The sequence below is a fragment of the Saccopteryx bilineata genome, chromosome 4, assembly GCF_036850765.1.
Source record: "Saccopteryx bilineata isolate mSacBil1 chromosome 4, mSacBil1_pri_phased_curated, whole genome shotgun sequence".
Lineage (NCBI taxonomy): Eukaryota > Metazoa > Chordata > Mammalia > Chiroptera > Emballonuridae > Saccopteryx > Saccopteryx bilineata.
Window position 1 is genome coordinate 93,606,315 of NC_089493.1, and position 22,416 is coordinate 93,628,730.

The 22,416-nt window shown below is 42.7% G+C and overlaps 1 protein-coding gene across 2 annotated transcripts in view; it reads right to left on the reverse strand.

Moving 5' to 3' along the window:
* C4H14orf93 (chromosome 4 C14orf93 homolog) overlaps positions 1–20,633 on the reverse strand; it is a 33,967-nt gene extending 13,334 nt beyond the window's left edge. For both annotated transcript variants that reach the window (XM_066277440.1, XM_066277439.1), the window contains exon 1: positions 20,559–20,633. The gene's annotated coding sequence lies outside the window, so the exon portion shown is untranslated. The remainder of the gene's footprint in view (positions 1–20,558) is intronic.
* Between the last annotated feature and the right edge of the window lie 1,783 nt (positions 20,634–22,416).

Here is a 22,416-nt window from a genome sequence, read left to right on the forward strand (position 1 = left end):
AAAAGAATCCTTCTGTCTGAAGCTCCCTAATGATAAAATCTTAAGTATGTTTATAATTTCCTCAAGAGATACATTTCTATCTTACCTTGCAAATTTTAATATCACAATTAAAAAGAGAGGAAGAGCCTGACCTGTGGTGGCGCAGTGGATAAAGCGTCGACCTGGAAATGCTGAGGTCGCCGGTTCGAAACCCTGGGCTTGCCTGGTCAAGGCACATATGGGAGTTGATGCTTCCAGCTCCTCCCCCCTTCTCTCTCTCTGTCTCTCTCTCCCTCTCTGTCTCTCCCTCTCTCTCTCCTCTCTAAAAATGAATAATAAAACATTTTAAAAAAAAAGAGAGGAAGACGTCAGAAAAATTGTTTGTATACTGAGATTTTGGGGATTTTTTTTTTATTTAAGTTTTTTTTTTTAATAATTTTTATTTATTCATTTGGGGGGAGAGAGAGAGAGAAAGAAGGGGAGGAGCAGGAAGCATCAACTCCCATATGTGTCTTGACCAGGCAAGCTAGGGTTTTGAACCAGCAACCTCAGTGTTTCCAGGTTGACGCTTTATCCACTGCACCACCACAGGTCAGACGGGGATTTTTTTTTTAAATCAGCAATCTCATTTTAGAAACAGGTAATATTGGCCTGACCTGTGGTGGCACAGTGGATAAAGCATCATCCTGGACCGCTGAGGTTGCTGGTTCAAATCCCTAGGCTTGCTGGTCAAGCAAGGCACATACAGGAAGCAACTACTACAAGTGGATGCTTCTTGCCTCTCCCACCGCTTTCTCACTCCCTCTCATTTCCTCTCTCTCTAAAAATCAATTAAAAAAAAAAGACAGGTAGGCCCTGGCCGGTTGGCTCAGCAGTAGAGCGTCGGCCTGGCGTGAGGGGTCCCGGGTTTGATTCCTGGCCAGGACACACAGGAGAAGCACCCATCTGCTTCTCCACCCCTCCCCCTCTTCTTCCTCTCTCTCTCTCTTCCCCTCCCACAGCCGAGGCTCCATTGGAGCAAAGATGGCCCGGGCGCTGGGGATGGCTCTGTGGCCTCTGCCTCAGGGACTAGAATGGCTCTGGATGCAACAGAGCGACGCCCCAGAGGGGCAGAACATCGTCCCCTGGTGGGTATGCCGGGTGGATCCCGGTCGGGCGCATGCCGGAGTCTGTCTGACTGCCTCCCGGTTTCCAGCTTCAGGGGGGAAAAAAAAAAAAAAAAAAAAGGACAGGTAACATCAATGTCTTTGAGGTACTCAACGTATAAATCTGACAATGCATTTTAATTTCATCTGGTTGTTAAAGAATAGTCTTCATCTGTTCTTTCCACTCTTTAGATCAAGAAACACTTTTCTGTGCCATATACTTACTCCTTGCAAGAACTGAACTCAAATCCATTATAGTTTCTCTCTGTCATTAGAGTCACTGGAAGGCACAACTAAGCCTAAAACTAAAGGTTAAAGCCAAATTAAAATGAAAGGTTAAAGGAAAGCACTAAGTGATTCCAATGTCAATTCATGGATGAATCATTTCTATATCCTCTTCCTTCCTAAATAAAGGCCTACACTGCTCCTGCAGGGTTTTTCATTTTTTTAACCAACATCATGCTAGTTTAATCTGAAACATGGGTATTGTGAAAAAAAGAAAGTTAAATTATGTAGATGTGCCTGACCTGTGGTGGCACAGTGGATAAAGCGTCGGCCTAGAACACTGAGGTTGCCAGTTCGAAACCCTGGGCTTGCCTGGTCAAGGCACATATGGGAGTTGATGCTTCCTGTTCCTCCACCCTTGTGTCTCCTCTCTCTCTCTCTCTCTCTCTCTCTCTCTCTCTCTCTCTCTCTCTCCTCTCAAATGAATAAATAAAATCTTTAAAAAAGTAATTATGTAGATGATAATATATACATGCTTGTCAGTTAGGTCAATATTGATAAAATCAGAAAGTAAGATATACATATACTTTAAAAAAAGAAATTAAGAGCCCTGGCTAGATAGCTTGGTTGGTTAGAGCATCATCCCAAAGCACGGAGGTTGCCGGTTCGATCCCTGGTCAGGGCACATACGGGAACAGATCTATGTTCCTGTCTCTCTCTTTTTCCCCCTTCCTCCCTTGCTAAAATTAATAAATAAAAAAATTTTTAAAATTAAGATACATGGCCCTGGTCGGTTGGCTCAGCGGTAGAGCGTCGGCCTGGCATGCGGGGGACCCGGGTTCGATTCCCGGCCAGGGCACATAGGAGAAGCGCCCAATTGCTTCTCCACCCCCCCTCCTTCCTCTCGGTCTCTTTCTTCCCCTCCCGCAGCCAAGGCTCCATTGGAGCAAAGATGGCCCGGGCGCTGGGGATGGCTCCTTGGCCTCTGCCCCAGGCGCTAGAGTGGCTCTGGTCGCGGCAGAGCGACGCCCCGGAGGGGCAGAGCATCGCCCCCTGGTGGGCAGAGCATCGCCCCTGGTGGGCGTGCCGGGTGGATCCCGGTCGGGCGCATGCGGGAGTCTGTCTGACTGTCTCTCCCCGTTTCCAGCTTCAGAAAAATACAAAAAAAAAAAAAAAAAATTAAGATACATCAAGTTGGGAACCTGGGTGAGGAACTTTTCTGATACCAACTGACGATAGCTACACTCTTGCCCCAAACACTCTTGCAAAAGGCCTTTACCCTTGCCTGCACAGTGCCTGCCTCGAATCCTTCCCTCCCTCTTAAATGATCTTTCCAAAAACGCACTGAACAATAAGTTTAAAAGGGGGGTGGGGGGGTTCTCAACCTGCTGCACCACTTAAGAGCTGTGTGAACTGAGGCAAATTTTTCACTTTTTTTTTGGATCCCCAGAGTTTTCATCTCTGCCAACTTTGTTTTTGTTAAGATCATACACAGAGTGCTAGATCTACAGAGTAAGGCAGCTACAGAATGCGGCACACGGTCAGTGCTCCACACTAGCTGCTGGACAATACCATGATTATTCCTGAAACATCTGTGTTCCCACCCTGGACACCTATCCTGATTTTCTAATCTTAAAAAAAAGCAAAGCAGACCTGGCCATTTAGCTCAGTCAGTTAAGAACACTGTCTTGAAACAACAAGGTTGCAAGTTCGATTCCCAGTCAGGGCACACATAGAAAGCAACCAAAAAATGTACAATTGAGTGAAGCAACAAATGTTTCCCTTTCTCCCCTCTCTCTCCCTTCTTCTTTCTGTCTCTCTAAAAATCAATAGAAGTTATGCCCTGGCCAGATAGCTCTGGAGTGTTGTCTCAGAGTGCGAAGGTTGCCTGTTCAAATCCCCCATCAGGGAACATACAGGAACAGCTCGATGTTTCTGTCTCTCTCTCCCTGCCTCTCAAAACAAAACAAAACAAACAATGGTTTGAAATGAACTTTGGGGGATTTCCCCTAAATTTGTCTCAAAAATTCTAAGAGTAAATTCAAATCTCCAGGATGTATTTATAGGTACAAAACCTTCTACGGTGCAAATTAGAAAGATAATTAAGAAAACAGAGTATGTGCAATTATTTACTATAGCACCTGGCTTTAGACTAAGAATAATATTCAACTCTGCTAGTTTTTAATAATAAATATATTTTTGTATTGTGAATTCTTTTCCCTCAATTTCTTTCTACTTTTCTATTTTGTGTATTAACATACTATGTCCATTTTAGAATGTCCAATTTAGGACAACAAATAGGTGTTTTTCTTGAATTAAGTACAGTGCACTGTAGCACAATGGGAATTCAAATAACTCTTTTTTGGTTTCTATAAATATTATTGCTGACTTAATTTCCCTGCCTCCTGTTCTAGTCTCTCACATAAACTCTAAGTCAGTGGTCCCCAACTTTTTTGGGCCACGGACCGGTTTAATGTTAGAAAATATTTTCACGGACCAGCCTTTAGAGTGGGACGGATAAATGTATCACGTGACCGAGACAAGCGTCAAGAGTGAGTCTTAGACGGATGTAACAGAGGGAATCTGGTAATTCTTTAAAAATAAAACATCGTTCAGACTTAAATATAAATAAAACGGAAATAATGTAAGTTATTCATTCTTTCTCTGCGGACCGGTACAAAATGGCCCATGGACCGGTACCAGTCCGCAGCCGGGGCTTGGGGACCACTGCTCTAAGACATTGAAATGAAAGAACAAGGAAAGAAACTGAGTCAGCAGATAATAAAGGATCATTTCACATTATAATATTTACTAACCAGATAACTTAGATGCTGGATAGTGATTAAAAACAAAACAAGCCTGACCAGGTGGTGGCGCAGTGGATAGAGCATCGAACTGGGACATGGAGGACCCAAGTTCAAGACCCTGAGGTCGCCAGCTTGAGCGCAGGCTCATCTGGTTTAAGCAGGGCTCACCAGCTTGAGCCCAAGGTCGCTGGCTCAAGCAAGGGGTCACTCGGTCTGCTGTACCCCCAGTCAAGGCACGTGTGAGAAATCAATCAATGAACAACTAAGGAGCCGCAACAAAGAATTGATGTTTCTCATCTCTCTCCCTTCCTGTCTGTCTGTCCCTATCTGTCCCTCTCTCTGACTCTCTCTGTCTCTGCCACAAAAATAAATAAATAAATAAAAATTAAACAAAAAAACAAACCAAAAAAACCCACTAATTTCATTAGTTACACAATTTCCACTACTAAAGGTGAACAAGGTTTTTTGTTTTGGAGGTTTTTTTTTTAGAGAGAGACAGACAGGAAGGGAGAGAGATGAGAGGCATCACCTTGTTGTTGTGGCACTTCAGTTGTTCATTGATTGCTTTCTCATATGTGCCTTGACCAGGGGGCTCCAGCTGAGCCAGTGACCCCCTTGCTCAAGCCAGTGACCCTGGACTTCCAGCCAGCGACCTTTGGGCTTAAGCCAGCGTCCATGGGGCCATGCTTATGATCCCACACTCAAGCCAGCAGCCCCGTGCTCAAGGTGGTGAGCCTGCCCTTAAGCCGAATGAGCCCATACTCAAGCTGATGATCTTGGGGTTTTGAACCTGGGTTCTCAGTGTCTCAGATCAATGCTCTATCCACTGCACCACTGCCTGGTCAGGCAGTTTTTTTGTTTTTTTGTGGTTTGTTGCTTTTTTTTTAAAAGAGTTGTTTCTAAAACTTCTCTGCATATAATGACATGCTAAAGGATGAATCACCAAAATGGATAATCACATCTAAGTACTTGAAAGGAAGACAAAGTCTCTATGTGCAAGGAGCTTACAGTATATTTGAGAATGGCAATGTCTAAAGAACAAAGCAAAATACACACATGTGCCTAAAAATGTGGTACAAACTAAAAAAGGCCTGAGGAGTTAGGTCAAAATAAGGAAAAATCAACAAAATGAAATCGTATGAGAAAGGGGTCTTAAAGAAGAAAAACCTCCACTTGAGCCTTCAATGATGTACACATAGGATGAACTGGTCGGGTAGTAAGAAGACATAACAGATGAGAAAAAAAAACAAACATTACAGGAATTAACAGGGTACATGCGAGAGGTCAGAACAAAGGGGCTATATAGAAAGGTAAAGAAAGCTGACAAAGAACTTTGAAATCCAAGTTAAGGAAACTATTAGAGCAGGAGTCGGCAAACCTTTTCCTGTAGGACCAGGTAGAAAACAATTTAGGGTTTGTAGTCCATGTGATTTCTGTCACAAATACTCAGCTCTGTCATTGGAGCACAAAACAGCCATGTACAATATGTTAAACAAATGAGCATGGGTGTTCCAAAAAAACTTTACTTACAGACATAAAAACACCATAAAATATTACATTTGTTGTTTACATTAAAAAATGACAAAAACTTCCCTGGCCGGTTAGCTGAACTGGTTAGAGTGTCATCCTGACCAGGGTTGCAAGTTTGATCCCTGGTCAGGGCACATATAAGACTCAACCAATGAATGCATAAATAAATGGAACAACAGATCTCTCTCTCTTCCCATCTCTAAAATTAATAAATAAAAAGTTTTTAAAAATCAACCAGTGAATGCATGATTGGGTGGAACAAATTAATGTTTCTCTTATTCTCTCCCTTTTTTTCTAAAATCAATAAAAAATAAAAATATATAAAACATTCTTAGCTCATGGGCCATACAATAACAGGTGGCAAACCAGATTTTGTCTATGGGCTATAGCTTGCTGACCCCTGTTTAGAAACCTAAAAGTGGAACAGTTAGAGATTAGGAGACTCTTTAAGTAATCCAGGGGTGGCCTGACCTGTGGTGGCGCAGTGGCTAAAGAGTCAACCTGGAAATGCTGAGGTTGCTGGTTCAAAACCCTGGGCTTGCCTGGTCAAGGCACATATGGGAGTTGATGCTTCCAGCTCCTCCCTCCTGTTTCTCTCTCTCTCTCTCTCTCTCTCTCTCTCTCTCTCTCTCTCTCTCCCTCTGTCTCTCCTCTCTAAAATGAATAAATAAAATAAGAATTAAAAAAAAAAAAAAGTAATCCAGGGGTGAACTGATGAAAATGAGAGAGCTATGGATATAAAGGTTCAACATATTGGAGGAAGAACTGGTAATATTTCTTTTTTCTTTTCTTCTTTTCTTTTTTTTTTTTTTTTTTTTCATTTTTCTGAAGCTGGAAACAGGGAGAGACAGTCAGACAGACTCCCGCATGCGCCCGACCGGGATCCACCCGGTACGCCCACCAGGGGCGATGCTCTGCCCACCAGGGGGCGATGCTCTGCCCATCCTGGGCGTCGCCATATTGCGACCAGAGCCACTCTAGCGCCTGGGGCAGAGGCCAAGGAGCCATCCCCAGCGCCCGGGCCATCTTTGCTCCAATGGAGCCTCGGCTGCGGGAGGGGAAGAGAGAGACAGAGAGGAAAGTGCGGCGGAGGGGTGGAGAAGCAAATGGGAGCTTCTCCTGTGTGCCCTGGCCGGGAATCGAACCCGGGTCCTCCGCACGCTAGGCCGACGCTCTACCGCTGAGCCAACCGGCCAGGGCTTTTTCTTCTTTTCTAAGTGAGAGGAAGGGAGATAGTGAGACAGACTCCCACATGCACCCTGACTGAGATATACCCGGCAACCCTTGTCTGGGGCCCTGCTAACCAAGTTATTTTTAGCGCCTGAGGCAGACGCTCCATGAGCCATCCTCAGTGCCCAGAACAACTGAGCCAAGGCGGTGGGAGGGGAAGAAAGAGAGAGAAGAGGAAGGGAGAAGAAGGAGATGATTGCTTCTCCTGTGTGCCCTGACCAGGAATCAAGCCCAGGACAACCACACGCCAGGCTGACGCTCTACCACTGAGCCAATTGGCTAGGGATGATAATTTTTCTTTCATTAATATGGGGGGGGATTACAGATGGCAGATTGCCTGCCAGCCACTGTGAGGGGCCATTTTGCTGTTTGTTTGCCCAGAAGCTGGTTTCCCCTGCCTGTATGCTTGTCTGTCATTGTGAGACTTTTTTATACAGAATGGCCCAATCCTCTCCGGCTCCGCAGTTTTACTACCATCTGCCCGAATCCAATGTGAATCTGCCTGGCCTCAGCCACTGACATTACAACATAGATAAAGAAACTGGAGCGTCGGCCTAGCGTGCGGAGGATCTGGGTTCGATTCCCGGCCAGGGCACACAGGAGAAGCGCCCATTTGCTTCTCCACCCCTCCGCCGCGCTTTCCTCTCTGTCTCTCTCTTCCCCTCCCGCAGCCAAGGCTCCATTGGAGCAGAGATGGCCCGGGCGCTGGGGATGGCTCTGTGGCCTCTGCCTCAGGCACTAGAGTGGCTCTGGTCGCAACATGGCGACGCCCAGGATGGGCAGAGCATCGCCCCCTGGTGGGCAGAGCGTCGCCCCTGGTGGGCGTGCCGGGTGGATCCCGGTCGGGCGCATGCGGGAGTCTGTCTGACTGTCTCTCCCTGTTTCCAGCTTCAGAAAAATGAAAAAAAAAAAAAAAAAAGAAACTGCCTGACTGTGGGGGCACAGTGGATAACGCGTCGACCTGGAACTCTGAAATCACTGGTTCGAAACCCTGACTTCCCTGGTCAAGGCACGTGTGGGAGTTGATGTTTCCTGCTCCTCCCCCCTTCTCTCTCTCTCTTTCTCTCTCCTCTCTAAAATGAATAGATAAAATCTTTAAAAAAATATATGGGATATAAAAATATTGGCTAAAGACAACTTCAATATTGTACGCCTGAAGGTCAGAAGATGGTACCACTGATGTAATGATAGAAATGAGGAAGCTGAGAGGAGGCACCAGCATGACAGAGACATGTATTTATTTAACATTAAATTTCAACTGATGGCAACATCTTTAAATAAAATGTACTGAAAGCAACTGACTGAGGAACACAACCAAGAGAAAGGTCAGATCTGGAATGCAGATTTGAAATCTTTAGCAGGAAGATTGTAGTAGAAACTGAGAGAGTGCATGAGTTCACCAAGGGGTAAATATAAAGCGTGAAATGCAAAGGCCAAGGACAACATTGCAAGCCAATCCATGGGAGAGGTTTAATTAAAAGAGAAGAATGGTTGGTGAGGTGGGAGAAAAGTGTTATGAAAGCCTAAGAAGACCAACTGTCAAGAAAGTGGATCTGATCAATGGTGACAAGCACAGCAGAATGGTTAAAAAAATAACAGGAAAAAAGTTATCTGTGATGATCATTGGCAGTGACTAGAGAGTTTTTTTGGTGGTGAAAGTAATATTATATAGTAGGTAAAAGAAGAATTGATGGAAAGAAAATGCAAACAAGATGTGAAGTCAGGTTCTCTAGAGTTTCAGTTATGAAAGAAAGGAAATAGAGATTCTAGAACTTTAGCATATTTAAAATGCAGAAAGATCCTAGCAACAGCAATCAGACAAGAAGAAATAAAAGGCATCCAAACTGGAAAGGAAGAAGTAAAGCTGTCACTATTTGCAGATGTGTATAGAGAACCTTATAGATTCCACCAAAAAATAAAAAACTTCTTGAACTGATAAGTGAATTCAGTAATGATACAAAATAAATATCTAAAATCTGTGCGTTTTTATAGACCAATAATGAGCTATCAAAAAGGGAAACTAAGAAAATAATCCCATTCACAATTACTTCAAAAAGAATAAAATACCTAGGAATAAATTTAACCAAGGCTGTTTAAGACCAGTACTTGGAAAAAGTATAAGACACTGAGGAAAGAAATTGAAGGACACATATACTGTGTTCATGGATAGAAATAATTAAGATAATTAAAATGTCCATAGCACCCAAAGCAATCTATAGATTTAACACAGTTCTTATCAAGATACCAGTGGCAAAATCCACAGAACTAGAATAAATATTCCAAAATTTTATATGGCACCACAAAATACCCCAAATAGCAACAGCTATCCTGAGAAAGAACAAAGTTGGAGGAATCATGCTACCTAAAATCAAACTATACTACAAGGCCATAGTAATCAAAAAAGCATGGTACTGGCATAAAAACAAAATATAGATCAATGGAACAGAATAGAGAGCCCAGAAATAAACCCACACCTTTATAGTCAATTGATATTTGAAAAAGGAGGCAAGACCCTGACCAGTGGTGGTACAGCAGAAAAAGCATTAACCCAGAACACTGGGGTTGCTGATTTGAAGCCCCAAGATCACCAGGCTCTGAGTGCAGGCACATCAGCATGGGGTCACTGGCCTGAGTGAGGAAATCGTCCAAATAATCCCAAAATTCGCCGGCTTGAGCCCAAAGGTCACTGGCTTGAAAAAGGGAACACTGACTGAGCCCTAGTCAAGGTATGTACAAGAAGCAATTAATGCACAACTAAAGTGAAAGCAACTATGAGTTGATGCTTCTCACCCTTTTCCTTCCTATCTCTCTCACTCTTTCTCTTTGAAATGAACAACAGCAACAACAAAAAAACAGGCTATTGCTTGACCAGTGCGGGCACAGTGGACAGAGCATTGGCATGGGATGCTGAGGTCCCAGGTTTGAGACCCTGAGGCTGCAGGCATGAGTGAGGGCTCATCAGGCTTGAGCGCAGGCTCACCAGCTTGAGTGTGAGGTTGCCAGCTTAAGCATGAGATCATCAACATGATCCCAGGGTTGCTGGCTTGAGCCCAAAGTTCGCTGGCTTGAACCCAAGCTTGTTGGGTTGAACTCAAGTTCACTGGCTTGAGCAAGAAATCACTGGCTTGGCTTGAGCCCTCCTGCCTCTGCCCGGCAAGGAACATATGAGAAGCAATCCTTGAACAACTAAAGTGACGCAATTACAAGTTGATGCTTCTCATCTGCCTCCCTTCCTCTCTCTTAATACATAAATACATAAAATATAAAAAAATAAAATGGAGGCAAGAACATACTATGACGTAAAAATAGTCTACTCAATAAATAGTGTTGGGAAAATTGGACTGGTAAATGCAAAAATAATGAAAAAGAAAAAGAAACCACCATCTTCTTATATCATACACAAGAATAAACTAAAAATGAATTAAATATTTAAATGTTAGACTGGAAACTCTAAAAATCCTAGAAGAAAATATAGGCAGTAAAATCTCGGACATTTTTTATAGCAGTATTTTTTCTGATACATCACCTCAGGCAAGGTAAACAAAAGAAAATGGGACTACATCAAGTCAAAAAGTTTTGCACAGCAAAGTAAACCATCAACAAAATAAAAAGACAACCCATTGAATGGGAGAACATCAGTGATGGGACTCAGCAGTTTGCACCAGTTCTGCAGAACCAATACCGAATTTTTTGTTGAGTTCAGCAAACTGGTTGTTAAAATGGCACTTGTAATCAGGGTTCTAAGGGGGGCTCTTGGGCAGTTGCCCAGTGTGAAAATCACAAATTTACATTTCTTACTTTTTTTTTTGTATTCTTCTGAAGTTGGAAAGGGAGAGGCAGTCAGACAGACTCCCGCATGCACCCGACGGGGATCCACCCAGCACACCCAGCAGGGGGCGATGCTCTGCCCATCTGGGGCGTCGCTCTGTCGCAACCAGAGCCATTCTAGCACCTGAGTCAGAAGCCACAGAGCCATCCTCAGCGCCCAGGCCAACTTTGCTCCAATGGAGCCTTGGCTGCGGGAGGGGAAGAGAGAGACAGAGAGGAAGGAGAGGGGGAGGGGTGGAGAAGCAGATGGGCGCTTCTCCTGTGTGCCCTGGCCAGAATCGAACCCGGGACTCCTGTACGCCAGGCCAATGCTCTACCACTGAGCCAACCGGCCAGGGCTTTCTTACTCTTTTTCATCTGTGCAACAGGGTATTCTAAGTGCCTGTGGTAATGTTCATTCCATCCACAGGTGAAAAAAAAAATTGACAGAACTATGCTTGTAATATTTATTTATTCATTTCATAAAACTCATTACCTGTATACCTTTGATGAAATACTACATTTTAATTTCCTTGCATTCTTTACTTCAGTAAACAAACATATAATGTAAAGAGAAATAGCCTGACCAGGCGGTGGCACAGTGGATGGAGCATCAGACTGGGATGCGGAAGGACCCAGGTACGAGACCCCAAGGTCTCCAGCTTGAGTGTGGGCTCATCTGGCTTGAGCAAAAAGCTCGCCAGCTTGTGTTCAGGGTCGCTGGCTCGAGCAAGAGGTTACTTGGTCTGCTGAGGCCCCCAGTCAAGGCACATATGAGAAAGCAATCAATGAACAACTAAGGTGTCACAACGAGAAACTGATGATTGATGCTTCTCATCTCTCTCCGTTCCTGTCTGTCTGTCCCTATCTATCCCTCTCTCTGACTCTCTCTGTTCCTGTAAAAATAAATTAATTAATTAAAGAGAAATAGTGCCAAACAACCAGGGGTGACAACTTATATTGTTTTTGTCAGGTATAATTTCATATTTTTTCATTAATATTTTTAAACTCTTTCTTATAACATAATCAAGTTTTGTCTACCTCTTTTATTATTCTTATTTAAGTATCAAATGCATGAAATAATAAACTACCTTTTGGTTTATCTTTTTTATACTTGAAACGGTCACTAGGGCAGAGAACCGGTTGTTAAATTATTTGAATCCCACCACTGGAGAACATACTCATCAATATATCTGATAAGGGTTTAATACCAAAAATTTACAAGGATCTTACAAAACTCAACATTAAAAACAATCCAATTAAGAAATGGGCAAAGAACATGAAAAGATGCTCAACTTCACTAATTATCAGAGAAATTTGATTTAAAACCACAATGAGATATCACCTCACACCTGTCAGGATGGTTATTATCAGGAAATCAAAAAACAACAAATGTTGGCAAGGATGTGGCAAAAAAGGAAACTCCTGCACTGTTGGTGGGAATGCAGACTGGTGCAGCCACTGTGGAAAACAGTATGGAGATTCCTCAAAAAATTAAAAATGGAACTGCCTTATGACCCAGCAATTCCACTTCCCTACACAGTATATATCCAAAGAAACCCAAAACACTAATTCAAAGGAATATGTGCACCCCTATATTCATTGCAGCATTATTTACAGTAGCCAGGATTTGGAAGCAGCCCAAATGCCCATCAGTAGATGAGTGGATAAAAAAGCTGTGGTATGTTTACACAATGAAATACTACTTAGCCATAAAAAAAGAAGGAAATTTTGCCTTTTGCAATAGCATGGATGGACCTGGAGCATATTACGCTAAGTGAAATAAGCCAGTCAGAGAAAGACAAGTACCATATGATTTCACTTATATGTGGAATCCAATGAACAAAATAAGCTCACACACAAAATAGAAACAGACTCATAGATATGGAGAACAGACTGACAGGTGTCAGAGGAGATGGGGGTTGGGTGCCATATGAAAAATGTGAAGGAGGCCTGACCTGTGGTGGTGCAGTGGATAAAGCGTCAACCTGGAATGCTGAGGTTGCCGGTTCAAAACCCTCGGCTTGCCTGGTCAAGGCACATATGGGAGTTGATGCTTCCTGCTCCTCCCTCCCCCCCTCCCTCTCTCTCTCTCATTCTCTCTCCTCTCTAAAAATTAATAAAAAAGTTAAAAAAAAAAAAGAAAAATGTGAAGGAAATAAGCAAAGAAAAAAAAACTCATAGACACAGACAACAGTAAGGGTTTACGAGAGGGAAATGAGGATGGGGGCAGGTAGAAGAGGGTAAAGGAGGGATAAATCATGATGGAAGGAGACAATTTGAGAGGGTAAATACACTATATAATATACAGATGATGTATTATAGAATTGCACACCTGAGACCTACATAATTTTATTAACCAACGTCACTCCAATAAATTCAATTTTAAAAAAGCAGAAAGATGCCTGACCAGGCGGTGGCGCAGTGGATGGAGCATTGGACTGGGATGTGGAAGGACCCAGGTTCGAGACCCCGAGGTCGCCAGCTTGAGCGCAGGCTCATCTGGCTTGAGCAAAAAGCTCACCAGCTTGGACCCAGGGCCCCTGGCTCCAGCAAGGGGTTACTCAGTCTGCTGAAGGCCCGCAGTCAAGGCACATATGAGAAAGCAATCAATGAACAACTAAGAAGTCGCAATGCACAACGAAAAACTAATGATTGATGCTTCTCATCTCTCTGCGTTCCTGTCTATCCCTCTCTCTGACTCTGTCTCAAAAATAAATAAATAAAAAATAAAAAAAGCAGAAAGAGCCCTGGCTCTGGCTGGATAGTTTAGTTGGCTGGAGCATTGTCTCAAAGCACAGAGGGTGATGGTTCGGTCCCCAGTCAGGGCACATATAGGAACTGCTTGATATCCCTGTCTCTCTCTCTCTCTTTCCCTGCCTCTCTCACTAAAATCAATCAGTAAATTTTTTTAACAATTAAAAAAAATAAGCAGAAAGAAAAATGCCAGTGAAAAAATAGAGAGTGGAGATATTAGAATAGGATTTAAGTTTTCTCCCAGCAAGGATTTTCCCGATGTGAAAGAAAGAATGGTGAACTCTTTCCTGAGAAGAAAAACATGAACGCAGGGAGAAAGTTTGTTGAGGTAGAGAAAGGAAGACAAAATTGTATATACTACAGAGATTCTTTTTACTTTGGAGACAGACTTTCTTCCGTATGAATAATTCAAATTGATAACAAAATTTTATTATTGGCACTATTGTTACTACAACCTACAACCTGTTCCGTTTGTTTTGTTTTGTTTTGTTTTACAAAGAGAGAGGGTCAGAGAGAGGGATAGATAGGGACAGACAGACAGGAACAGAGAGAGATGAGGAGCATTAATCATCAGTTTTTCGTTGCGACACCTTAGTTGTTGATTGACCGTGGGCCTTAAGCAGACCGAGTAACCCCTTGCTCCAGCCAGCGACCTTGGGTCCAAGCTGGAGAGCTTTGCTCAAACCAAATGAGCCTGCACTCAAGCTGGCGACCTCGGGGTCTCGAATCCGGTACTTCGCATCCCAGTCCGACGCTCTATCTACTGCACCACTGCCTGGTCAAGCGCAACCTGTTTCGTTTTTGTTACACTCCAGACCTAACATAATTATTCTTGCTTTTATCCATCACTAGCTTAAGTTTCTCAAGCCCATTGAACCCTGTCACATTATTTTATGACACTGCTCACAAAAATTCAAGGATATTTTATTGCTTCATATTCATTTTGAAATATCCATAATTTTTGTGAGTAGTATGTTATTATTTTTAGCAAGAGAGAGAGAACAGACAGAGACAGACAGACAGGAAGGGGGAGAGATGAGAAGCATCAACTCATAGTTGTGACACCTTAGTTGTTCATTGATTGCTTTCTCATATGTGCCTTGACCGGGGGTCCAGCCAAGCCAGCAACCCTTAGCTCAAGCCAGTAACCATGGGGTCATGTCTATGATCCCATGCTCAAGCTGGTGACCCCGAACCTAGGTCTTCAGCATCCCAGGCCAACACTCTATCCACTGTGCCACAGCCTGGTCAGCCAACCCTGTCACATTATTAACATATATAAACTTTATTTTGCTATCTTTCTTCTCAAAATGTATAACACTAATTCATTAACCCATGAAGTAGTACAGGGAATGTTTGGCAAAGCAATATTAACTGTAGTAAATTAACCAGGTAATAGCAATGACATTATTAAACATCGATACTGTTAACTTCTGCAATTTTAGACTAATTTATTTTAAAATCAAGTTAATATTTTTGGTCAAGAAAGAAAAACTAGGAATAAACTAGGACTGACCACCATAGAATAATATACACGCCTTTTGCAAAATGCTATCAACTTTGAAAATTGAGTGTTCAGAAAAAGATCTTGAATCTTATGAGTCGCCAAAACAAAATAACAGCAGCTGTCAAACTTGTTTGCATAGAATATGTGTTTGGGGTTTATTTCAGTATTGGTCTAATATGAAAGGAGACTAGAAAATGTACTTTTCAATAATTTTGATATTCTCCTCACAAACATTTGGATTTAAAAAAAAACAAAACTCATCTTCTTTACTCAGACAGTTCAGGGTGAGACTGCCCATAATCTTAACTATCCCTTTCCTCCCAAGTCACATGTATTTTTGTTAGAACTAAATATATCATATTCTTGGCAGCTCCCTTGCTTGCTTTCTACCCATTCTGAGTTTGAATTTTCTGCATGACTGAGTTCACCTCCAAACTATGAAAAATAAAAGTTTTTCACTAACAGATATGTGTGATACGGTATTACTCAGATGATATATGTTTTTATAACGGGTCCTTGACTCACTCAGGGTCACACTAGCAATGGACTTCCTTAAATGTGATTACTAAAAGCATAGCAATTCATGCCATAATTTTCTTTTTCTTTTCTTTTTTTTTTGTATCTTTTCTGAAGTGAGAAGCAGGGAGGCAGGGAGGCAGAGAGACAGACTCCCGCATGCACCAAACCAGGATCCACCCGTCATGCCCACTAGGAGGTGATGCTCTGCCCATCTGGGGCATTGCTCCATTGCAACTGGAGCCCTTCTAGCGCCTGAGGCAGAGGCCATGGAGCCATCCTCAGCTCCTGGCCAACTTTGCTCCAATGGAGCTTTGGCTGCAGGCAAAGAAGAGAGAGATAGAAAAAGTAGAGGGGGGGGAAGCAGATGGGTGCTTCTCTTGTTGCCCTGGCCAGGAATTGAACCCAGGACCTCCACACACTGGGCTGACACTCTACTGCTGAGCTAGCCAGTCAGGGCCATGCCATAATTTTCATTTTAAGAAATAAAAAACGGAGCTCTGGGAGGGTAGCATTGTCCCAATATGCCAAGGTTCACATTTGATCCCGGGTCAGGGCACATACAAGATCAACCAATGATCTCGCATAAATAAGTGGAACAAAAAATCAACGTTTATTTTTCTCTTTCTCCCTTCTGCTCTCCCTAAAAATCAATTAATCAATATTTTTTTTCTTTTTTAAAGGAGACACTGGCCGGGTAGCTCAGTTAATTAGTGACATCTGATATGCTAAGGTTGCAGGTAGGATCCGTGTTCAGGGCACATACAAGAATCAACCAATGAATGCATAAATAAACGGAACAACCAATTAATGTTTCTCCCCCCCCTTCCTCCCTTTCTCTCTAAAATCAATAAAAATTTGAAAATTAAAAAAATAAATAAGGAGGCCCTGGCCAGTTGGCTCAGTGGTAGAGTGTTGGCCTGGCATGCAGGAGTCCCGGGTTCAATTCCCGGCCAGGGCACACAGGAGAAGCGCCCATCTGCTTCTCCACCCCTCCCCCTCTCCTTCCTCTCTGTCTCTCTCTTCCCCTCCCGCAGCCAAGGTTCCATTGGAGCAAGGTTGGCCCGGGCGCAGAGGATGGCTCTCTATGGCCTCTGCCTCAGGCGCTAGAATGGCCCTGGTTGCAACAGAGTAACGCCCCAGATGGGCAGAGCATTGCCCCTGGTGGGCGTGCCAGGTGGATCCCCGTAGGGCACATGTGGGAGTCTGTCTGACTGCCTCGCCGTTTCCAACTTCAGAAAAATACTAAATAAATAAATAAATAAATAAATAAGGGCCTGACCTGTGGTGGCGCAGTGAGATAAAGCGTCCACCTGGAACACTGAGGTTGCCAGTTTGAAACCTTGGGCTTGCCTGGTCAAGGCACATATGGGAGTTGATGCTTCCTGCTCCTCCCCCTTCTCTCTCTCTCTCTCCCCTCTCTCTCTCTAAAAATCAATAAAATAAAATATTTAAAAATAAATAAATAAGGAAAAGACACTTAAAGCTCCTGCTCTGCTGGTCAGCTCTGCTCCTCCACCTGAGGTTGCAAAATAGCTCACTTGTTAAAAGGTCCTCTGAAGACCTAGTTCTATCAGAAATGAGCTCTTTATCACACAAGAAGAGTAGGTAAGCAAATATCATAAAATACTATTGTCCTGCAAAGAAAGTCTAAGGCTTCATTTTTAGGGATAAAAAAGAGAGATGTAGACCCAGAGGGCAGAATGAGGTAGAATGAAAAGGATTCCACCTAATCCAAACAATCCAAGTATAACTGTAGAGTGGTACAGAGTTTTAAACTCAGTGTTGCACAGTCTTCATTTACATTTGCTAAAATGCACTTGGTAAAATTAATATATCCAGTTTAACCTTTTCATATAAATGTGCCTGGTGTTAAAAGGATTCTTCCTGCATTCTTGGAGAAAATGAAGAATGAAAAACTAAAGCAACATCATGTGCTCAGAAAGACCTCGGTAAATAATTAATTAAATACTAGTAAAAAATGACGAGGTGGGCACCAGAGACAGAACCATTTCCGAAGAGACAGGGTGATTGTTAGAGACAGGGGTGACACAGGCAACACAGGAGGGAGAGGGCTCAGGCACTGGCTACAAAGCCACAAGGAAGTGGGCGACCCGCCCCTGAACCCAATCTAGAGCGTGTCTTGGGAGTCCCACGGAAAGGCATGAGTCCAGAGAAGTGGCGGCCAGCAAAGTGCCCCGAGGAGCACTCGGGGATCTAGCTGGGACACCGTGGGTAGACTACGTGACCACGCAAGATCTGCAGACTTCAGCTAAGGGCGGCGCCGCAGTTCCTGCTGCGGCCTCGCTATAGCAGCCCGCCGGTGTCCCCACTGCGTGTGCCCGGCACTGCCGCGCCAGCTTACTCAGCATGACCAAAGCCCACGCACCGGCAGTTGAGGGAAATGAAGGCGCCGGCCCGTGTACCGACCAGCACGCGCACGCTGGTAGGCACCGCCCTGCTTGCCCGCTGGCTCCGTGATTGGCGGTTAGACTATGGGAGGAGCAGAGCCAGGGACGTTATTGGCTCCAACCCACAGTCACTCAACGAGCCAGGGAAAGGAGGGGCCTTCTCAAGGAGGAACACGACTGCGAGGATTTTTCAAGGCCCTTCAGGCGCCATCTTTAACTTGTGTTTTTTATTATTTACTCACTTTTGTTTCTCTTCTGCTTACAAAGCTGAGTGTACAAGATTATAAATATAGTTGCCACAGATCGGTTCCATACTTTTGGTGGTGGGAGGATTTTCGTTCCCCACGGCCTTGGTTACAAAATCTTTCAGCTATCATTAGCAAAGTGGCAGTTCCCCTTAGTTCAAAGAAGTTTTCATCTTCAGGGGCCTCACAGATTCTCAATCAAAATCAACTAAGTTTAATTTTGCTATACTTTGCTAGGAAGACCAAGCCAAGATATATTCATGAGAGGGATTCTCTTCTTAAAAAGAAAGCAAGACACTGGATATGAGCCTGGTGTCCTAGTAATAATCAAATAGCCTAGGAAGTCAGGGGCTTGGGCTGTGCTCTGCTCTAGGAAGAGCTCTCCCTTTTCTGGGAAGCTAAAAAGTGTGATGATCTGCAGTACTGCAGAAAAGAATTAGAAAGGGTAAAATTCATTATAAATTTCCAGCATTGCCACCATCACAAAACTCACTAAAATCTAACTAGATTTCAAAGTTAGGCTGGTCTAAACTTGTACAATGATCCACATTTGAAACACTATTTATTAAGCACTGATCTAGCTTGTATTGTTAAGGAATAAGTACATTCATTCTGGTTAAGAAACAGAGAGCCCACACAGGGCCACTTTCATTATAATGGATTTCATGATCAGTACAAATATTTTATCGCTGTAGTTATTTAAGTGTTTCAAATATTGCTTGGAACTAGGGCAGCAGGTGAAGGATAGAAATGTATTATCATCATACACATTGTGGTAATGAAATTTGAACTCTATAGTGGATCCCTTTCTTTAATCTCCTGGCTGCTACTACACTTGCAACATTCCAGTTTCTCCCTCATCACCCCATATACTTCAATGCTTTCACTACAATCTGAGAACATAGAGTTGAATATAAATATTTTCCATATGGCTCTTTAATAGGAGACAGTAACAGAGTGAAGTGAGAATATATCTCACATAATCAGAGGTTCTGCTTTAAGTTTGTTGTCCTCTAATTCATATACTTTTCTCTGTAACTTAAATGTGAGCAGGCTTTTTATTCCAAAAATGCTACAGGACACAAAAGCATTTCTCATGATTTCTCTATTTATTATTTGCCTTTGCCTCCCCTCTGACCACTCCCCCTCACCACTGACTACCATGAGTAGTTTTTGAGAATTGGATTTGACTGGATTATTTTCCTGATACTTTGCCAGCTGCGGAGCTTTTCAAACAAATAGCAAGCTATAAACGACAATTTTGTCAAAAAGCCAAGAGAGAACTTCCCTTCTTGAACACACCAACCAAACCACACATAAAGGCCAAAATATACACAGCTGTACATATAAGAATAGGACACAATAAAAAGCAAAACCACTTAGGCGAAACAGTCACTGAAAAAAGGCTTTGAATCAGAGATTCAATAAACTGCCTACCTTCATTTGCTACTTGGACTGTGTACTCCCTGGCAATTATTTAATTATTCACTTATCTGATCCTTTATAAGAGGAGCAGGAAAAGAGAGTAAATGCACACAAAGTGCCTGAATATGCTAAGCATAGGAATTCTTCTAAACTTGAATTTGCACACAACACCGTTTTGATCACATTTGGGAACACAACAGAAAGAACAAAAAAATCACACCCTAAGGGCTATTTTGCACACATAAAACCAAAGGCAATCACTTCAGAAAACAAAAATATGGCACAAATACACAAACTGTACATACTGTACATATATACAAAGCACAAAACCCTCAGATAAAGCTTTACGATGTTATGTGCTTCATGAAATACACACACACACACTATGAAAATGCGTGTAAGACACCGTAAAAGGGGCTTTGACCCACTCCCCAGGGTAATGAGTGTCACAATTACACTATTCAAACATTTTTAACCCATGGGCCTTGAACAATTGCCACATTCAAGGCACTTAGTTTTGGTTCTGCGTGACCGTGTAAAACACACGCAAACAGTTTGTAAGGGAGTCTTAAGCCTCCTCTTCTTCAACGATGCCCGTGGCAGAAATTTACATTATCCCTTCATCTCGTATAAAAAACGAAATCTGTACTCCCCAAGCAGCTAAATTTTTAAAATCCTCGACTACAAAAATTTATCAGTTCTTAAAATGTGGTAGCAAAAAGAAAAAAAAAATTTTTCTATAAATTTGGCTGGAAACAGTTGTACACGACGATCCTGCTTCTCAAGTTCTTGGTATATTTAAATCCTTGACTAGGAAAAAAGAAAGAGGAAGAGAGACAGAAAAAGAAACGGGGGAAAGCGCAAATTCCCCCTAGCAACAGTTTCCTCACCCCAGCACTGCCACAGATCTCTAGTTTTAAATTTTTTGAACACACACACAAGATTAAATAGGGGGGAAAATGGAAAAAGGATACCCGAAGGTCGTTTGCTCTTTGTATTCGTGTGTGTGCAAAAAGGAGGACGCGCGGAGCCCGAACCGTCAAGCCCCGCCCCTCCCAAGACGCCCGCCCGGATTGGCCACTGGCGGCCAGGGCGCCCCGCCCGCAAGCACACGCGCTGCGCCGGAGGCGCGGGCCCAGTGGGGCTCCCTGAGGGCCGCCCGACCCCCGACCCCGATCCCCTCCCGCAGGGACCCTGGCGGCCCGGCTCTCCTTTTATCCCTTTCACCTCTTACCTTCCTTTCATTTTCTTACCCTCCTCTTACCTTTACCCATCATTTTTTCTCAGTGCAAAGATGTCCTCGTACCAGTGTAAATAGTAAAACAGTGAGCGAGTTTCTTCTGACAATTTGCTAAACTTAGTTAACCAGTCAGTAAAATTCCTGACTAGGTAGGATTAAGCAACAAGGGTTTAGTTTGTGGGGCCAAGCTTACTGCGTCACGTCTCTGGGTCACGTCGTCTGTTGCTTAATACTCTCACCTTTAAATGAATATTCATACATGTAAAATACTTAGGTGAAAGCAGTCTTACACTTTTGGTAGTGTTTTTACTCTTCCTGAATCCTCAGTTTTTCTCTATTTAACTAAGACTTCACTCTCAAGAACCTAAAACGATTTTTCTAGACATCCTGCATGAAGACCTGGTTGCCTGTACTGGATTTTAAGCCTCCCTTTATCAGGTCCCACGCCCCTGTTTGTTAGTTCCTACTGCCCTTACCTGTTCACCTCTTATTATTCCTTTGTTCAAGTGGTCTTCGCTGCCTGGAATAATGCCTGTCTCCTCTTCTCAGACTAGTCAGTTTTTATCCATTCTTCAGCTATTTTAGTCAACATGAATCACTTCCTTGTTCTATCAGCATGAACTTCATGCTTACTCAGGGTAGCAGTACTTAACTCTACCTTCTTTGTTTCATACATTTAGTAATTTCACACTAGTAAGCTGTTTGAGATCAGAGATCATATCTCAAACTTCTTTTTCCATTCAGAATCTGTTTTTTTAATTTTTTACTGCACCAGCTGGCATAATTGTAGACATTTAGTAAACATTGAAAAAAAATTAAATAAGTGAATTTTCTTTTCTGGCTAAGACACAAATTTGGAAACTCAGATCCCAAGACAAGAATTTGCCTTCTATAGTAACTAACAGTTACTGAGCACTTATGTGCAGGGACTGTTGTGAACACTTTACATGTATTTACTTATTTATCTCCACAGTAGTATATAGGTACTATTATCCTCAATTTATAGATGAGAATAAAGCACAGAAAGGCATAATAACTTTACTAAAGTTGTACAGCTAATAAGAGAGAAACCTGGGATTTGAACTCAAAATCTAGCTTCATAACTAGTGTCACCTTAATAAATTACAAAAAAAAATCTGGCTCTATAGTTTAAATTTTTAACCACTATACCTCACTGAATCAAGAGCTCAGCTCTAAAAATATGGTCACAACATTCCACAAGATAGATGGCCTGAACACTTAACTTCCAAACATCAATGTAAGGAAGCCACACACAAAGGTGACTATTCCAAATTAAAGGACAATAAAGAGACATAAAACTAAATGCAAAATATGATCCTTGATTGATCTGGTTTAGGAAGAAAAGCTATAATGGACATTACCAGGATAACTGGGCAAAATTTAATATGATGAATGAAATTTGAAATTAGATAATCTGACTATATCAGTGTTTAGCAGGCAGATTATTGGCATCCCTATTTATAAGAGACAGAATCAAAGAGAGCTTACTACAAGTTCTAATAGCTAACAGGTGACCGACTTGAAACTGCAAGCCAGCTGTCTTATTCAGTCCCTATATTTCAGCACTGGTG